This window comes from Hordeum vulgare, chromosome 3H (genome assembly GCF_904849725.1).
Source record: "Hordeum vulgare subsp. vulgare chromosome 3H, MorexV3_pseudomolecules_assembly, whole genome shotgun sequence".
Taxonomy (NCBI): Eukaryota; Viridiplantae; Streptophyta; class Magnoliopsida; order Poales; family Poaceae; genus Hordeum; species Hordeum vulgare.
Genome location: NC_058520.1, coordinates 254,643,031 through 254,661,929, shown reverse-complemented (window position 1 = coordinate 254,661,929; position 18,899 = coordinate 254,643,031).

Here is an 18,899-nt window from a genome sequence, read left to right as displayed (position 1 = left end):
ACACTAGGAAATAGATTGGTTAGCTTACACAAGGTGTCCATCAACTAAGCATGACTTCGTTTGGCAAGAATGCTCGTGTCAAGTATCATGAAGCTTTATAGAATGAATGAGAATTATATGCAAAGCATTCATGGGGTCAAGTTCATTGTGCATGAAGTGACAAATCCTACCGTTATGTAGCATGATATCATAGTAAGAAGTTTTATCAAAACCATGAACACAAAAAATATGGCACAAAATGATTGTATTATCATGCAATTGATGGTGGAAAATGTGATCATGAAGTATGAATAGTCCATGAAGGTTGATCACAACAAATTTACTAAGAAAGTCCACAAGCTTATAGATCATGGATGAAATCAAATGAAAAGATGCATGAAGCCATTGTGAATATGAGTTAATCGATTCGTAATGAGAAAATTTGTTGTGGAAAGAATGTTTCCATTTAGCATGTTGGGCAACAAATTGTAAAGTATTGGAACAAATGTCCAAATGCATGTGAATGTACCCAAGGCTAAACATATGCACATGATATGTTGCTTCTAAGTCCATGAGATGTATCATGTAAGCAACAAGGAGGAAACAACAATGTAAGTGTTGGTCATTCAATAAGTGCATGGTAAAGTAACCCAAAGGGAGCGAGCTCACAATAAGAAGGTGCCCATAAATGTTGTTGTCGCTCATCCTGTGTGCCTTTGTCTAACCATTATGTTTCATGATGGCGCCACCTTGCGGAACCTTCACAACGAATGAACATGACAAACATGCAGAAAAACAAATGAGGTTAGCGTGAATGCAAAACATATCATTCGTGTGGTGGAAAACCCAACAAGTATCATCATCATTCTTATCCTGACAAGGAACAAGATAATGCCACATGATATGTAAGCATATGATGTGAATGCAAACAAAGATATTAAGCTCATTCAAAAAGCATGCTTCGCAAGTGATATGCCCAAGTCTCCAATATCATCAATAATCATAACATGGTTGCACTCACTACAAGATGCAAGTAAAGGAGACAAGAGACAATGATCAGCAAGAATCATGTGAGAGGCATAAGCATATATGTCATCAACCCAATGTAAAGAGCAATAATGTAACATGGGTGATGCATCAAGGGAAAAAATCAAAGTAATCAAGGTATGGAAGCTAGTAGTGCCATGATGCAACATACTAGAGAAAATCATGGAAATCATGTCATGTGTGCAAATAGTAGTATACATAATGCACATGACATATCGCAACCATGAATACAAGATATGAACAAGGTATCATCATTGTATTGCCAAGAGGAAGATCACGACTCTCCTAATACAAGAAGGAACAATAGCATATTGCACAGGTGAACATGGCAATACTAACTAGGATCTCCACCAAGCATGCAAATACGCATAGTAGTAGGTGAATTGTAAATCATGGGTAAATGCAAGACAGGGTCACAATCACATGGCAAAACTATAGAATGAGGCATAACATGCGATATGAACACGAGAAAATGGGCATAAGATAACAACTGGTAAATAGCCCATAGTCGTGTGAGAACCAAGTAGAAGAAATGCCCGTATTCCTTGCAAAAGGGGAATGGTTGGAGACACATTATGATGAATCCCAAACCTTCGTTTCTCTCAACGACTCTTTTCATCAACTCATGGGATTGTGAGGATGACGAGTATTCGTGAGTACCTACACACAAACAATACAAACGAAAAATATTGTGTGCGTGTTAGATGTACACATCATCCGTTAGGATGTGCATGTGCTTGTGTTGGTTAACACAAAATGCCCAATGCTCAAATAAATGAGATGCATGATAAAGGAACATGTCATCCATCATGAAAGGTTTGTTGATATACACTAGTAGAACATGGCCCATTTATCCCGGTTCCAGAGGCCCATTAGCCCCGGTTCCGGAACCGGGACTAAAGCCCAAAACCTTTAGTCCCGTTCCTTTACCAACCGGGATAGAAGGGCCTCCACGTGGCCTCTGCGGGGAGCCCAAGCAGGAGGTCCTATAGTCCCGGTTGGTAATACCAACCGGGACGAGAGGTGTTTTTTTTTGACTGGGGGCGTGTGTGTTGGGGGTTTTGGAGGGTTAATATAGGGGTTTCATATTGTGTTAGCTAGCTAATAGAGAGAAGTGTCCTCTCTTTCTCCGTGATGTAGAAGTAACAACTTTAGCAAGTTATCCTCGATCTCTTAGGTATTGTGGCGTACCGACCATTCATTTACAACATCTGGGCTAATGAACCCAACGTCGAGGATTCATCCACACATGAATCTTATCCGCTTTCCTTCCCCCAATGATATAATAATCAATCATGATCATAATAACAAATCATCATGATAATCATGATCAACATCATCATCATATTAATATAAAAACTCTTGCATCACTATAGCTAATAATCATCATATTCATTACAACTAACACTATTTAATCATCATTTTCATCAATGAGACATCATATAACAAAAGTTGCTCACTAGTCATAATCACAACTCCTCCTCATCATCATCATGAACTATAACACATTGTAGCACATAATAACACATTGTGCCTAGGACCTACTCCTCTCTCATATGACCTACTCTACCCTCTCTTAGGTAGAATATCATAAAACAAGATAGGCCCTGACTATCCATTATTCAGAACAAAGATCATCTTATCTCCCATTCTTGGCCTATGCACAATGTTGCTTCCAAGTAGCTGTGTATGATTAACCATACATTTTTCCAATCTTTGATTGTCATTTCATCGGTTTTAGAAATCCGGTATGGACAGGAGTGATGCAGATACCCAGGCTGACCTAGCCGTGCTGGTCGTATGATCATCACATCAACGTGACCTCTTGGAAACATCAGATGAGGCAGACAATATTGTCGGATTTTATGTTGAAAAACATAGTATTAACTTTGTAACTAGCAATGTAGTTTAGTTTTACAATAATTTATGCAAAAGATGCACGGATGTCGTAATAGTAGAAAATCTTACCATGCAATCTCCATGCAGGTTACCGTAGTTCACCACGTGCACTAGTGGAACGTATTGACCATAATGTGGGGGAGTTTACTGATAGGTATTGTAATTCTCAAGATCGTTGATAAATGCGACAAGGTGATGTTTCTCCTTACAAGTTAATTCTGCTTCATCGTTGTAGTAATAGGTTTTGTCTACCATCTTCGGTACATTTTTCGAAGAACGAAAATAAGTTGTCAATGCAAATAAGTTATCAACTATTTTTAAATAAAAAATATAAATTATTTAATAAATATGGTTGAGAAACTCACATAATGGTAGAACTGAAGGCGTCTGCACATCGACCCTGATGTCGATATTACCTTCAATTTCATCTTCTCGACGAATATCAAAGGTGATAAGAATATTAGGCTCAAATGCATAAGCATTGCATAGTGCTTGCCAATTTGTGCATTAAAAATAGGAGTAGGTGTGTGCATTGTACAACTTTATTGGAAAAGTATAACCATGCTCGGTCCTCAAGTGAACTCTCTTTACCTCCATAGTTTTTTCAATACTGAAACCAATTTATCCAAGACATAAATTCTTGCATGGCAGGGGATACGCTAGTAGAATAGTAAAAAATAAAAATTATAAATTGAAGCAAAAGAAGTAATTCTTAATTATGAAAAAATACTTGTCGTCGTGACTTACGAAAAAAGTCCTCATTCAGCATGATGCTGAAGCGCCTATCATCAACTAGGTGAGGCGTGTCGCACAGGCCGCGCTCGTCTTGGCAGTATTCGGACATAGCTAATTTCCTTTCATCATCAGAAATTTCCTATGTTCATAGTTGAAACATTTAAAATCGATCAAAGGCAACTACCAGAAAACTTATATGACATATCACTATTAATTATAAAACAGATCACTATTACTCAATATGCAACTTGTTGACTTTAGGTCTGTCGAGTCTTTCCTTCCTAAACACACACATCACAAGAACGCTAAGACATCTCTATATTCAGAATGCATCATCCTATGCATACGCACTAGGAGGTGTGCCGTGCAATAACATACACACATCAAATAAATGACATATAACTCATCATCATCTTACTCATTTAACAACTCATGAAAGTCATACAAGGAGACAAACCAAACATAACCGATATTATCACTAATACATCTCGAATATTATCATACAATATCACTAATAAAAATCCAGTTGACGTCTCACGGTGCACGAGGTGGCAACCCAAAGATAAGGAACCATCACTGGATCATAGCTCGAGTGATGTCCCTCGAGAACCTACCAGGTACTGGAGAATCTGGCATCCAACACAGCCATGTAGCGACAGACGTGCTCGTCCTCCTACCTGACACGGCGACGTACCACCTCCGTGGGGACCAGCTCCCTCGGCACCGATAATGGCCCATGCGACCGGCACCAAAGAAGCTCCGGGTCAACGATGAGACCCGGATTCCTCACCAAGGTGCCCCCCCCGGAAGGTAGCACCTCCCAGTGCCAGCCCGGTGGAGCCCAGTCGCGGACATGGCGCCTAGCAAACAGCCTCTCGCTGACCACTCGATGACGAGGATGCGGCCGGGCATCGTCGACGTCGAGACAAATTCCTCGGAGAAAAATTTCTTATTGTTTAATGTTTTACTTTCTAGTTATCATTTATACAATAATCATCTCATTTGAATTTAGCTAGCGCCCACTACCTATTTTTCTCAGCATGCAAGTGTGACACCAAATATACAATAATAAAACAGAATATATATATATTTGCAAATATTTCCGGAACAACATTCGGCGCTTGAGCAAATATTTTGCAAATATACAAGAATCATATCCTAGAAAGAACCCTAGGCATGGGGATGTCTCACCAGAGGTTTGGGTCGGTGTCGGGGTCGAGGTCGTCGAGGGGCTCGGGGCAGGGGCGGCGACGACGACGGGCTCGGGGCAGGGGCGGCAACGGCGACGGGCTCGGGAGCGGTGACGACGACGGGCTCGGGGTGCGGGCAGCGACGTTGACGGGCTCGGGGGCGGCGACGACGACAGGCTCGGGGCGGGGTCGGCGATGACGACGGGCTCGAGGCGGGGCGGCGACGGCGACAGGCTCCATGGCGGCGATGATGACGGGCTCGGGGCGGGGGCTACGACAGCGACGGGCTCGGGGGTGGCGACTGGCTCGGTGACGACGGCGATGTCGAGGAGGAATAGATCGGCAGCGGCGGCGCGGGGCAAATGGGAGAGGTTGGAGAAAATTCGATAACTCCCGCCTTATATGCGAAAACCCGTTGTCCCGGTTCGAGGTACAAACCGGGACCAATGCTGCCCTTTTGTCCTCGTTGGATCCACAAACCGGGACTAAAGGTCAATTTTCAGCAGCCTAACGGGCGGGAAGAAGAGACCTTTAGTCCCGGTTTGTGCCACAAACCGACACTAAAGGGAGTCTTTGGTCCCAGTTTGTTCCACCAACCGACATGAAAGGATGTCTTTGGTCCCGGTTGGTGCCACAAACCGAGATGAATGGCTTGTGCCTGCCACGGCCAGGTGCTTGGTGAAGAACCACCAAAAACAAGATCTATTCTTCACATGATCCGGCGAAACCCTAGCGCTGCCAACCCTATATAATATCCTCCCCACCCACGCCGCCAGCTTTCCCCCGCCCACAGCCTCCAACCCCTCCCCCAACCAGAAACCCACCAGCGGCGGCGCGGCGCGAGGAGAGGAGAAGGAAGATGGTGAACTTCCTGAAGTCGGGCAAGGTGGTGATCGTGCGCGTGTTTGAGGAGGGCACCCGCGAGCTCCCCTACGGGCACTGCATGGTCGCTGGCCTGGCCAAATACCCGAACAAGGTGATCCGCAAGGACTCGGCCAAGAAGACGGCCAAGAAGTCCCGCGTCAAGGTCTTCCTCAAGCTCGTCAACTTCACCCACCTCATGCCCACCCGCTTCACCCTCAACGTCGACCTCAAGGAGGTGGTCTCCGGGGCCCCCGACTCCCTCACCACCAAGGACAAGAAGCTCACCGTCGCCAAGTCTGCCACGGCCAAGCTCGAGGAGAGTTTCAAGACCAGCTAGAACAGGTGGTTCTTCACCAAGCTCCGCATGATTTGACATGATTCAAGAAATGTCAACAAGATCTATTCTTCACATGATTCGACATGATTCCACATGATTCTACATGATTCAAGAAATTCCAACAAGATATATTCTTCACATGATTCGACGTGATTCCACATGATTCAAGAAATTCCAACAAGATCTATTCTTCACATGATTCGACATGATTCAAGAAATGCCAACAAGATCTATTCTTCACATGATTCGACATGATTCAAGAAATGCCAACAAGATCTATTATTGACATGATTCGACATGATTCCACATGATTCGACATGATTCAAGAAATTCCAACAAGATCTATTCTTCACATGATTCGACATGATTCAAGAAATTCCAACAAGATCTATTCTTCACATGATTCGACATGATTTAAGAAATGCCAACAAGATCTATTCTTCACATGATTCGACATGATTCAAGAAATTCCAACAAGATATATTCTTCACACGATTCCACACATGAAACATAACATCTCATACAGTTCTACACTAAAAACAGAGTCTTCATGGGCAGTACCAAAACAGGACATCTTAAGCTAGCACTTATTTGAACTCCAGACTTTTGGTATGTTCAAAATGAACCATTCAAGGCCACATCATCACTTTTCAACACTTTCTAACTTCATTTGGTATTTTTCATGCTTTTACTGATTTTTTGGAGCTAAATGACCCAGAAATTGAAAAGCACTACAAATGAAATCTTAATAGGTTGAGAGTTGGCATGGTATCATCATTTCACCTACATAGCATGTGCTAAAAAGTTGAGAGGGTTGCTGCAAAAACTGGATGCACTTCGTGTACAAACCGGACAATATTTTTCGAAGTACGAGGGTTTCATAGGAAAACTCATTTGGTAAAAAAGGCATTTCATTTTTTCGAACTTATTTGAACTCCACACTTTTTGCGTGTTCAAAATGAACCATTCAATGCCATATCATCAATTTTCAACACTTTCTGACTTCATTTGGTATTTTTTCGTACTTTTACTGATTTTTTGCAGCTAAATAACCCAGAAATTGAAAAGCACTACAAATGAACTCTTAATAGGTTGAAAGTTGGCATGGTATCATCATTTTACGCACATAGCATGTCCTAAAAAGTTGAGAGGGTTGCTGCAAAAACTCGATGCACTTCGTGTATAAATCGGACAATCTCTTACGAAGTACAAGGGTTTCGTAGGAAAACTCATCTGTTAGAAAAGGCATTTCATTTATTCGAACTCCATACTTTTTGTGTGTTCAAAATGAACCATTCAAGGCCACATCATCAATTTTCAACACTTTCTGACTTCATTTCGCATTTTTCATGTTGTTACTGATTTTTTGAAGCTAAATGACCCAGAAATTGAAAAGCACTACAAATGATATCTTAAGAGGTTGAAAGTTGGCATGGTATCATCATTTCACCCACATAGCATGTGCTAAAAAGTTGAGATGGTTGCCGCAAAAACTGGATGTACTTCGTGTACAAATCGGACAATCCCTTTCGAAGTACGCGGGTTTCATAGGAAAACTCATCCGTTACAAAAGGAATTTCATTTTTTCGAACGTATTTGAACTCCAGACTTTTTGTATGTTCAAAATGAACCATTCAAGGCCACATCATCAATTTTGAACACTTTCTGACTTCATTTGGTATTTTTTCGAACTGTTAATGATATTTTGCAGCTAAATGACCCACAAATTGAAAAGCACTACAAATGAACTCTTAATAGATTGAAAGTTGGCATGGTATCATGATTTCACGCACAGCATGTCCTAAAAAGTTGAGAGGGTTGCCGCAAAAACTGGATGCACTTCGTGTACAAATCGGACAATCTCTTACGAAGTACGAGGGTTTCATAGGAAAACTAATCTATTACAAAAGGCATTTCATTTATTCGAACTTATTTGAACTCCAGACTTTTTGTGTGTTCAAAATGAACCATTCAAGGCCACATCATCAATTTTCAACACTTTCTGACCTCATTTGGTATTTTTCATGCTTTTATTGATTTTTTGGAGCTAAATGACCCAAAAATTTAAAAGCATTACAAATGAAATCTTAATAGGTTGAAAGTTGGCATGGTATCATCATTTCAACCAAATAGCATGTGCTAAAAAGTTGGGAGGGTTACCGCAAAAACGGGAGACACTTCGTGTACAAATCGAACAATCTTTCTCGAAGTACGAGGGTTTCATAAAAAAACACATCCGTTACAAAAGGAATTTCATTTTTTCGAACTTATTTGAACTCCAGACATTTCGTGTGTTCAAAATGAAACATTGAAGGCCACATCATCAATTTTCAATACTTTGTGACTTCATTTGGTATTTTTCGTGCTTTTACTGATTTTTTGGAGCTAAATGACCCAGAAATTGAAAAGCACTACAAATGAACTCTTAATAGGTTCAAAGTTGGCATGGTATCATGATTTCACACACATAGCATGTCCTAAAAAGTTGAGAGGGTTGCCGCAAAAATTGGATGCACTTCGTGTATAAATCGGACAATCTCTTACGAAGTTCGAGGTTTCATAGGAAAACTCATCTATTACAAAAGGCATTTCATTTATTCGAACTTATTTGAACTCCGGACTTTTTGTGTGTTCAAAATGAACCATTCAAGGCCACATCATCAATTTTCAACACTTTCTGACCTCATTTGGTATTTTTCATGCTTTTACTGATTTTTTGGAGCTAAATGACCCAAAAATTGAAAAGCATTACAATTGAACTCTTAATAGGTTGAAATTTGGCATGGTATCATCATTTGAACCACATAGCATGTGCTAAAAAGTTGAGAGGGTTACCGCAAAAATGGGAAGCACTTCGTGTACAAATTGAACAATATTTTTCGAAGTACGAGGGTTTCATAGGAAAACTCATATGTTACAAAAGGCATTTCATTTTTTTCGAACTTATTTGAACTCGAGAGTTTTCGTGTGTTCAAAATGAACCAGTCAAGGCCACATCATCAATTTTCAACACTTCCTAACTTCATTTGGTATTTGTCGTGTTGTTACTGATTTTTTGGAGCTAAATGACCCAGAAATTGAAAAGCACCACAAATGAACTCTTAATAGGTTGAAAGTTGGCATGGTTTCATCATTTCACACACATAGAATGTCCTAAAAAGTTGAGATGGTTGCCACAAAAACTGGATGCACTTCGTGTACAAATCGGACAATCTCTTACAAAGTACGAGGGTTTCATAGGAAAACTCATATATTACAAAAGGAATTTCATTTATTCGAACTTATTTGAATTCCAGACTTTTTGTGTGTTCAAAATGAACCATTCAAGGCCACATCATCAATTTTCAACACTTCCTGACCTCATTTGGTATTTTTCATGCTTTTACTGATTTTTTGGAGCTAAATGACCCAAAAATTGAAAAGCATTACAAATGAACTCTTAATAGGTTGAAAGTTGGCATGGTATCATCATTTCAACCACATAGCACGTGCTAAAAAGTTGATAGGGTTACCGCAAAAACGGGAAGCACTTCGTGTACAAATCGAACAATCTTTTTCGAAGTACGAGGGTTTCATAGGAAAACTCATCTGTTACAAAAGGCATTTCATTTTTTCGAACCTATTTGAATTCCAGACTTTTTGTGTGTTCAAAATGAACCATTCAAGGCCACATCATCAATTTTTAACACTTCCGGAGTTCATTTGGTATTTTTCGTGTTGTTACTGATTTTTTGGAGCTAAATGACCCAGAAATTGAAAAGCACTACAAATGAAATCTTAATAGGTTGAAAGGTCGCACGGTATCATCATTTCACCCACATAGCATGTGCTAAAAAGTTGAGATGGTTGCCGCAAAAACTGGATGCACTTCGTGTACAAATCGGACAATCTCTTACGAAGTACGAGGGTTTCATAGGAAAACTCATCTATTACAAAAGGCATTTCATTTATTCGAACTTATTTGAACTCCAGACTTTTTGTGTGTTCAAAATGAACCATTCAAGGCCACATCATCAATTTTCAACTCTTTCTGACCTTATTTGGTCGTTTACGTGCATTTACTGATTTTTTGGAGCTAAATGACCCAGAAATTGAAAAGCAGTACAAATGAAATCTTAATAGGTTGAAAGTTGGCATGGTATCATCATTTCACGCACATAGCATGTCCTAAAAAGTTGAGAGAGTTGCCGCAAAAACTGGATGCACTTCGTGTGCAAATCGGACAATCTATTACGAAGTACGAGGGTTTCATAGGAAAACTCATCTATTACAAAAGGCATTTAATTTATTCGAACTTATTTGAACTCTAGACTTTTTGTGTGTTCAAAATGAACCATTCAAGGCCACATCATCAATTTTAACACGTTTTGACTTCCTTTGGTATTTTTCATGCTTTTACTAATTTTTTGGAGCTAAATGACCCAAAAATTGAAAAGCATTACAAATGAACTCTTAATAGGTTGAAATTTGGCATGGTATCATCATTTCAACCACATAGCATGTGCTAAAAGGTTGAGAGGTTTACCGCAAAAACGGGAAGCACTTCGTGTACAAATCGAACAATCTTTTTCGAACTACGAGGGTTTCATAGGAAAACTCATGTGTTACAAAAGGCATTTCATTTTTTCGAACTTATTTGAACTCCACACTTTTTGTGTGTTCAAAATGAACCATTCAAGGCCACATCATCAATTTTCAACACTTCCTGACTTCATTTGGTATTTTTCGTGCTGTTACTGATTTTTTGGAGCTAAATGACCCAGAAATTGAAAAGCACTGCAAATGAAATCTTAATAGGTTGAAATTGGCATGGTATCATCATTTCACCCACATAGCATGTGCTAAAAAGTAGAGATGGTTGCCCCAAAAACTGGATGTACTTCGTGTACTAATCAGACAATCCCTTTCGAAGTACCAGAGTTTCATAGGAAAACTCATATGTTACAAAAGGCATTTCATTTTTTCAAACTTATTTCAACTCCAGACTTTTTGTGTCTTCGAAATGAACCATTCAAGGCCACATCATCAATTTTCAACACTTTCTGACTTCATTTGGTCTTTTCGTGCATTTACTGATTTTTTGGAGCTAAATGACCCACAAATTGAAAAGTACTATAAATGAACTCTTAATAGGTTGAAAGTTGGCATGGTATCATCATTTCATGCACATAGCACGTCCTAAGAAGTTGAGAGGCTTGCTGCAAAAACTGGATGCACTTCGTGTACAAATCGGACAATCTCTTACGAAGTACGATGGTTTCATAGGAAAACTCATCTATTACAAAAGGAATTTCATTTATTCGAACTAATATGAACACCAGACTTTTTGTGTGTGCAAAATGAACCATTCAAGGCCACATCATCAATTTTCAACACTTTCTGACCTCATTTGGTATTTTTCATGCTTTTAATAATTTTTTGGAGCTAAATGACCCAAAAATTGAAAAGCGTAACAAATGAACTCTTAATAGGTTGAAAGTTGGCATGGTATCATCATTTCAACCACATAGCATGTGCTAAAAGGTTGAGAGGGTTACCGGAAAAACGGGAAGCACTTCGTGTACAAATCGAACAATCTTTTTTGAAGTACGAGGGTTTCATAGGAAAACTCATCTGTTACAAAAGGCATTTCATTTTTTCGAACTTATTTGAACTCCAGACTTTTTCTGTGTTCAAAATGAACCATTCAAGGCCACATCATCAATTTTCAACACTTCCTGACTTCATTTGGTATTTTTCGTGTTGTTACTGATTTTTTGGAGCTAAACGGCCCAGAAATTGAAAAGCACTACAAATGAAATCTTAATAGGTTGAAAGTTCGCATGGTATCATCATTTCACCCACATAGCATGTGCTAAAAAGTTGAGATGGTTGCCGCAAAAACTGGATGTACTTCGTGTACCAATCGGACAATCCCATTCGAAGTACGAGGGTTTCATAGGAAAACTCATATGTTACCAAAGGCATTTCATTTTTTTGAACTTATTTGAACTCCAGACTTTTTGTGTCTTCAAAATGAACCATTCTAGGCCACATCATCAACTTTCAACACTTTCTGACTTCATTTGGTCTTTTTCGTGCATTTACTGATTTTTTGGAGCTAAATGACCCAGATATTGAAAAGCACTACGAATGAACTCTAAATAGGTTGAAAGTTGGCATGGTATCATCATTTTCGTGCACATAGCATGTCCTAAAAAGTTGAGAGGGTTGCCGCAAAAACTGGATGCACTTCGTGTTCAAATCGGACAATCTCTTACGAAGTACGAGGGTTTCATAGGAAACTCATCTATTACAAAAGGAATTTCATTTATTCAAACTTATTTGAACTCCAGACTTTTTGTGTGTTCAAAATGAACCATTCAAGGCCACATAATCAATTTTCAACACTTTCTGACTTCATTTGGTATTTTTTTTCTTGTTGTTACTGATTTTTTGGACCTAAATGACCCAGAAATTGAAAAGCACTACAAATGAACTCTTAATAGGTTGAAAGTTGGCATGGGTATCATAATTTCACCCACATAGCATGAGCTAAAAAGTGGAGAGTGTTACTGCAAAAAGCGGAAGCACTTCGTGTACAAATCGAACAATCTTTTTCGAAGTACGAGGGTTTCATAGGAAAATTCATCTGTTACAAAAGGCATTTCATTTTTTCGAACTTATTTGAACTCCAGACTTTTTGTGTGTTCAAAATGAACCATTCAAGGCCACCTCATCTATTTTCAACACTTCCTGACTTTATTTGGTATTTTTCGTGCTGTTACTGACTTTTTGGAGCTGAATGACCCAGAAACTGAAAAGCACTACAAATGAACTCTTAATAGGTTGAAAGTTGGCATGGTATCATCATTTCACCCACATAGCATGTGCTAAAAAGTTGAGAGGGTTGCCGCAAAAACTGGATGCACTTCGTGTACAAATCGGATAATCTTTTTTGAAGTACGAAGGTTTCATAGGAAAACTCATCTGTTACAAAAGGCATTTCATTTTTTCGAACTTATTTGAACTCCAAACTTTTTGTGTGTTCAAAATGAACCATTCAAGGCCACATCATCAATTTTCAACACTTTCTGAATCATTTGGTATTTTTTCGTGCTGTTAATTATTTTTTGGAGCTAAATGACCCAGAAATTGAAAAGCACTACAAATGAACTCTTAATAGGTTGTAAGTTGGCATGGTATCATCATTTCACCCACATAGCATGTGCTAAAAAGTTGATAGGGTTGCCGCAAAAACTGGATGCACTTTGTGTACAAATCGGACAATCTCTTTCGAAGTATGAGGGTTTCGTACGAAAACGCATCTGTTAGAAAAGGCATTTCATTTTTTTTGAACTTATTTGAATCCAGACGTTTTGTGTGTTCAAAATCAACCATTCAAGTCCACGTCGTCAATTTTCAACACTTTCTCACATCATTTGGTATTTTTCATGCTTTTACTGATTTTTTGAAGCTAAATGACCCAGAAATTGGGAAGCACTACAAATGAACTCTTAATAAGTTGAAAGTTGGCATGGTATCTTAATTTCACCCACATAGCATGTGCTAAAATGTTGAGAGTGTTGCCACAAAAACTGGATGCACTTCTTGTACAAAACGGACAATCTCTTTCGAAGTGTGTGTGTTTCATATGAAAACTCATCTGTTACAAAAGGCATTTCATTTTTTCGAACTTATTTCATTTTTTCCACATGGGTGCGTGTCTTAAAAAACATTACAACATATAATGAATAGAGAAGTGACCAATTTAATAGAATTTCATCATTACATTAAAGCCGAAGTACAGTAGTGACCAAAATAAATACATAACATTCTTACATGGATCTCATTATTGAATAACATATAGCTCTCTAGAGCATATAATTAGAACATACATTGAAACTATTAAATTTAAATGCAACAACAAATGCGATCATAACCACAACTAAGGTACAAATTGATCCAACAACATAATGATACCAAGCCACAATATGAATGGCATATTTTCTAATGTTTCTCATCTTCAAGTGCATTCCATTCATCTTGATCTTGTGATCATCACGCACATCGGCAACATCCAACTCCAATATCATGTTCTCCTCTTCAACTCTTTGTAATTTCTCTTTCAAGTAACTTTTTCTTTTTCAACCAAATTTAACTTCTCGGCAAGAATTTGTATGTCGGTTCGATTTTTCGGTTCACATACCTCCTAGATTAAAAAATCTATGTCACGTTGGTCGGCATAATTGTCATAAACACTAAATAAAACAAATAGTTTTAATAGATAATATATACCACATCTGAATCATAGACAAGATGAGGGCGGACGGAGGCGCATACAAAAACCATCGCACTATATAATAACAAACAATAATAGAAGTAAGAAAATTACACAAGTATCTATCTAAATCATACAAGTAAGAACCTTTTTATTTAAAAAGAAGATAGAAGAAGAGACTAACCATGGTGGTGCCGACGCCGACATGGGCGCGCGCGATCGACGGCGGTGAGGACGGTGACGGGACACAGACGAACCACCAAAGCTACACAAAACTAGAGGAAAATGGAGCTTGGACAAGGAGCTACAAGAGGAGAAAGCTTAAGTGTGGATTGGGCATTTCATCGAACACGTCATGTGCATAGGAAGTGAGCTAGATCACCACAAAGCTCTCCCATGGTCGGCCAAAAAAAACAGAGCAGTGCACAGCTCTGCTTGCGGTCGGGTGGTATATATAGGCTAACCATTGGTCCCGGTTTGTGGACGGGATCGGGAGTGAAGGACTACATTTGGTTCCGGTTCCAGCCAAAAATCGGGACCAATTGTTGTGGGCCAGGAGCGAGGCACATTCGTCTCGGTTCGTGACTGGAACCAGGACCAAAGGGGGCAAACGAACCGGGACCAATGGCCCACGAGCCCGGCCGGCGCCCTGGCCTCGCAAACCGGGACCAATGCTCCCATGGGTCCCGGTTCGTAAGTGAACCGGGACTAATGGGATTTCATCAAGTGGACCAAAGCCCTCTTTTCTATTAGTGATATGGGGCATAACGGAGACTAGAATTATGTAGTTCACTACTTGAATTTAGGGCATTGTTATACATGATATGCGGATGGTGCACACAATAGATGCAATCATGTGATATATAACCATTTTCATTGCATGGCATATGAGATGCATAATCATAATCATATGGATCGGTTTCAAGCATGGGGTGATGCACACAAGGTATGGAATTATGCAATGGATGGGATGGTACACAATATCCTAACATGTATGAGGAAACTATGGGGATCTCCTCATGAGCAATAGCGGAAGCATAATTCAAAGAATATGGACAACATCCAAAACAAGGCATATCCATAGCTAGTTGGTCACGGCATGGCAATGCGAATAATTGCGCCAATGATGTAATGGGAGCATGGCAATGTTAGCACAAGAGAAAAATGCCAATAACCATGGGTTTGTCATATATGCCATATTCACAAATTGGATGAATTTTTACGGTATATGCATAGTTATTATGATGATATTGCAAAGGTGCGATATGGATGATCTCATGCATGCCATATGACAAGTCAAGTGGATTGTCAAACATGATGTGACCAAAAGAATTGTCACATGATATCCTATGGAGTATATAATCACAACTAGGTAATTTTACATGCTCATCATCATATGCATCATAAATAGGTGGCACATCCAAGCATGAAGGAAACATAGCATGTCAATTATCCATAAGTGATCAACATCATGCAAGCAATCAATCTCGGGATAGTCCGGTAATGTGACAAGAGCGTCACCTTCACCTATTTTACCTTTTTCATTCCACTCATGTGGGGTAGGTGAGGCGGAAAAGACCAACTCGTGGTCATCATCATCATGATGGAACCACGTCGGGGTGCATCATCGTCCACCATGGCCATCATCATTCCCATTTGAGGGATGGAATCATCGAGGGTAGGTGTGTCATCATGTAGGAGACCTTACACAAAAGAAGAATGCAATTGAGGTAGAGGTTAAGCCGTTAGAAATTGTTGTTGCCTCACGTGCCATCTCAACTACCTCACTCACTAAGTGTTGTTTATCACTCACTCCCTCTAGGATGCTCTCACACATATAGTTGGTTGAGTTACTAAAAGAGTGTTGATGGCTCTGAACCTCACATAGGATGTTTGGCATATTCTCTTGTATGGGGCTAGTGGTGGCCACACTCATCCTCTCATAGGAAATGTACTCAATGTCACATATGGTGGAGGCACTCAGTTACTCATGTAGTACTGGCTCTCCTCACATGGAAATTGGGGCATCTCGTCATATATGGGAGTTGGATAGACATAGGTGCAAATGTCTCCTTGCTCAACTCTTATCGTTGCCTATGTTGAATGAATAGTCCCATGCTCAACCTCCTCATCCATAATGCCTGCAAAGATGAATGTCATAGCTACACATACTCGACCAATTACTAGAGCTTGCGCATGCTAATTGAATTACCATGCAATTTTGTTTCTAGGAAATCCTTCTAATGTTCTTGAACATATGTGCTGCCTAAATTAGACACTTTTGTTTTTCTTATGAATGAAGGACCTAGTGATTAGGACATCAATACCATTGTTACATCCACAACCCATGCTGCTATACATACTGGACTAATTACTAGAGCTTGCGCATGCCAATTGAATTACTAGGTACTTTCATTTCTTGGAAATACATCTAATGTTCATGAACATATGATGTTGCCTAAATTAGATACTTTTGTTTTTCTTATGAATGAAGTACCTAGCATTGACAAGTAGGCTGGCCATTGGAGCGGGATCAAGCATGGAGGGGAAGGTGCACACACGGGGAAGAAGAAGGGAGCTTCAAGTGGTGATTTTCGCATTATGAAGATGTCGTAAGGAGAGCATGAAGGGTTGAATGAAATATAAAAATTCCACTTCATAAATTTCGTCCATAGGGTATTATACGTGGTGCATCACCTTATTATTGGAGACACCCATGTAATTTTGAAATACTACAATATAGGCTGTTTTTAGAGTCCGTATGTGTGGGGAAACCAAGTTTTGGATCGTCTTCGGACCCCTTCTCCAAGGGGTCAATAAAATGTCACTCTATTCCCTCATGTATAAATCCCTTGAGACTTGTTCAGTTGCATAACAAATGGGCGGGATTGACACGTATTGATAGGGGTTAAATCCCATCTAGGTCAAATTCCCCCCAAATCCCCTCCAATCCACTCCAATCCACCTGGTGGGTGGCTTAATCGAACAAGGCCTTAGGGCACCGTTTACACTTGGGTCTTATTTACATTACAAGTTCTCCATGGCTGCAACTTCATGTACTTCGTTTCTGTTCTATGACTGGACCAAGACGTGAGAGAACCCCACTTTCATCAACAAAGCTTTCCTCTTATATTCCTAGTATCCAGATTGCCATTTTAAGTTCTTGCTTGTTCTTCGTTTGCGTGTAGGTTGATCGTGCTAAGGCATGGTGAATAATCTCTCGGAGTTGGTTTAGCGATTGGTAAGGCACGACGCCCTCACACGTTCGTAGTCGGATCGTAAAAGTTTACTCCACCAAAAACGATAGCTGTCTTCTCATCAAAAGGGAGGGACAACTTTGCCTTTACCAATTGGTATCAGATTTCCAGGTTGCTCGGTGATATTTTACTAGTTTTTCGTAGTTGAGATCACATGTTTTATTCATACCTATAATCCACGAAAAAAGCCACAAAAAATTAGGGTTAGTTCATCCTATCCAGACCAATCTCAGCATGTTGCAATTTTCTGTTCGCTGTTTTGCTTTGTTGAACCTACGGTTGCATCTCGTGTCAAGTTGCTCGTCTTAGGATCTAGTCCTTTAGAGTTTTGAGTTCACAAGTATCACACTGCCACCACACCATGTTTGACTTCACTACTACCCACCACCATCATCACCGCTTCCATATACAATCACCCACCATCATCATCATCGTTGCCATATAACATATATCACCACCCCATATCCGCATCTAATCTAAATTGTTTAGTTAATCGATTTTATTTCGAGATCCTTTTGTTTTTGGTTTCGTGTTTCCTTGCGCGAGTAGTTTTTGAAAAAAATACAAAAATTAGGCTTTAGGCCAAAAAATTTGTGGGAGTATTTTTTCCCCATCTTGTTTTTAGGCTTTGCGGAGCATTGTGAGACACTCTCCATCAAAGTAATTTTTTGTCTAACTTTTTGCTCGTCGTAGCCCCGAATTGTTCCAGGAATAAATTGGTCATTTTTTTGTGCCTATCCTCTTTTTAGACATTCGAAATAGTTTTGAGACGCTTGCCATTAAAGTAATGTTCTCGGAAAAAAAGAGCGCAAAATAAGAGGCGCCAAAAAAATGAATTCCAGAGTATGCTCTATCTTTGATTACGTGTAGAATCATGATATTGTTGGTGTTCTAGGATCACATCTCTAGTGCGGTCTAGCCTAGGACCAGCACAGTATCATTGTTGAGCGTCTTTTCAATTTTGCGTCTCTAAACTGATTATTACTGACCCTTTTTGCTACCATATTATAAGCCTTGCCAGCTACACATACATATACTTCGTGTGTTTGACAACATATGGCAATCGCTTTGTCCATGCTTTGAGAGTTTTGACTACAACGGTTGCTGGTCACCACCTTCCATTGGGTACGAACTGGTAAGAAGTTGATATTTCTTTGACGGATTTGCGAGACACCACCACCACCACCACCACTTCCTACTAGTGTGTAGGTTCATATTCTTGTGCTTTCCTATTGCTGCTAACCATGCCATGATCATAAGATGATGAGATGAACTGGGAGGTCACGACCAAAAGGGAGCTCCTCCATAAATTTCAGCAAGTGATGGCTGAC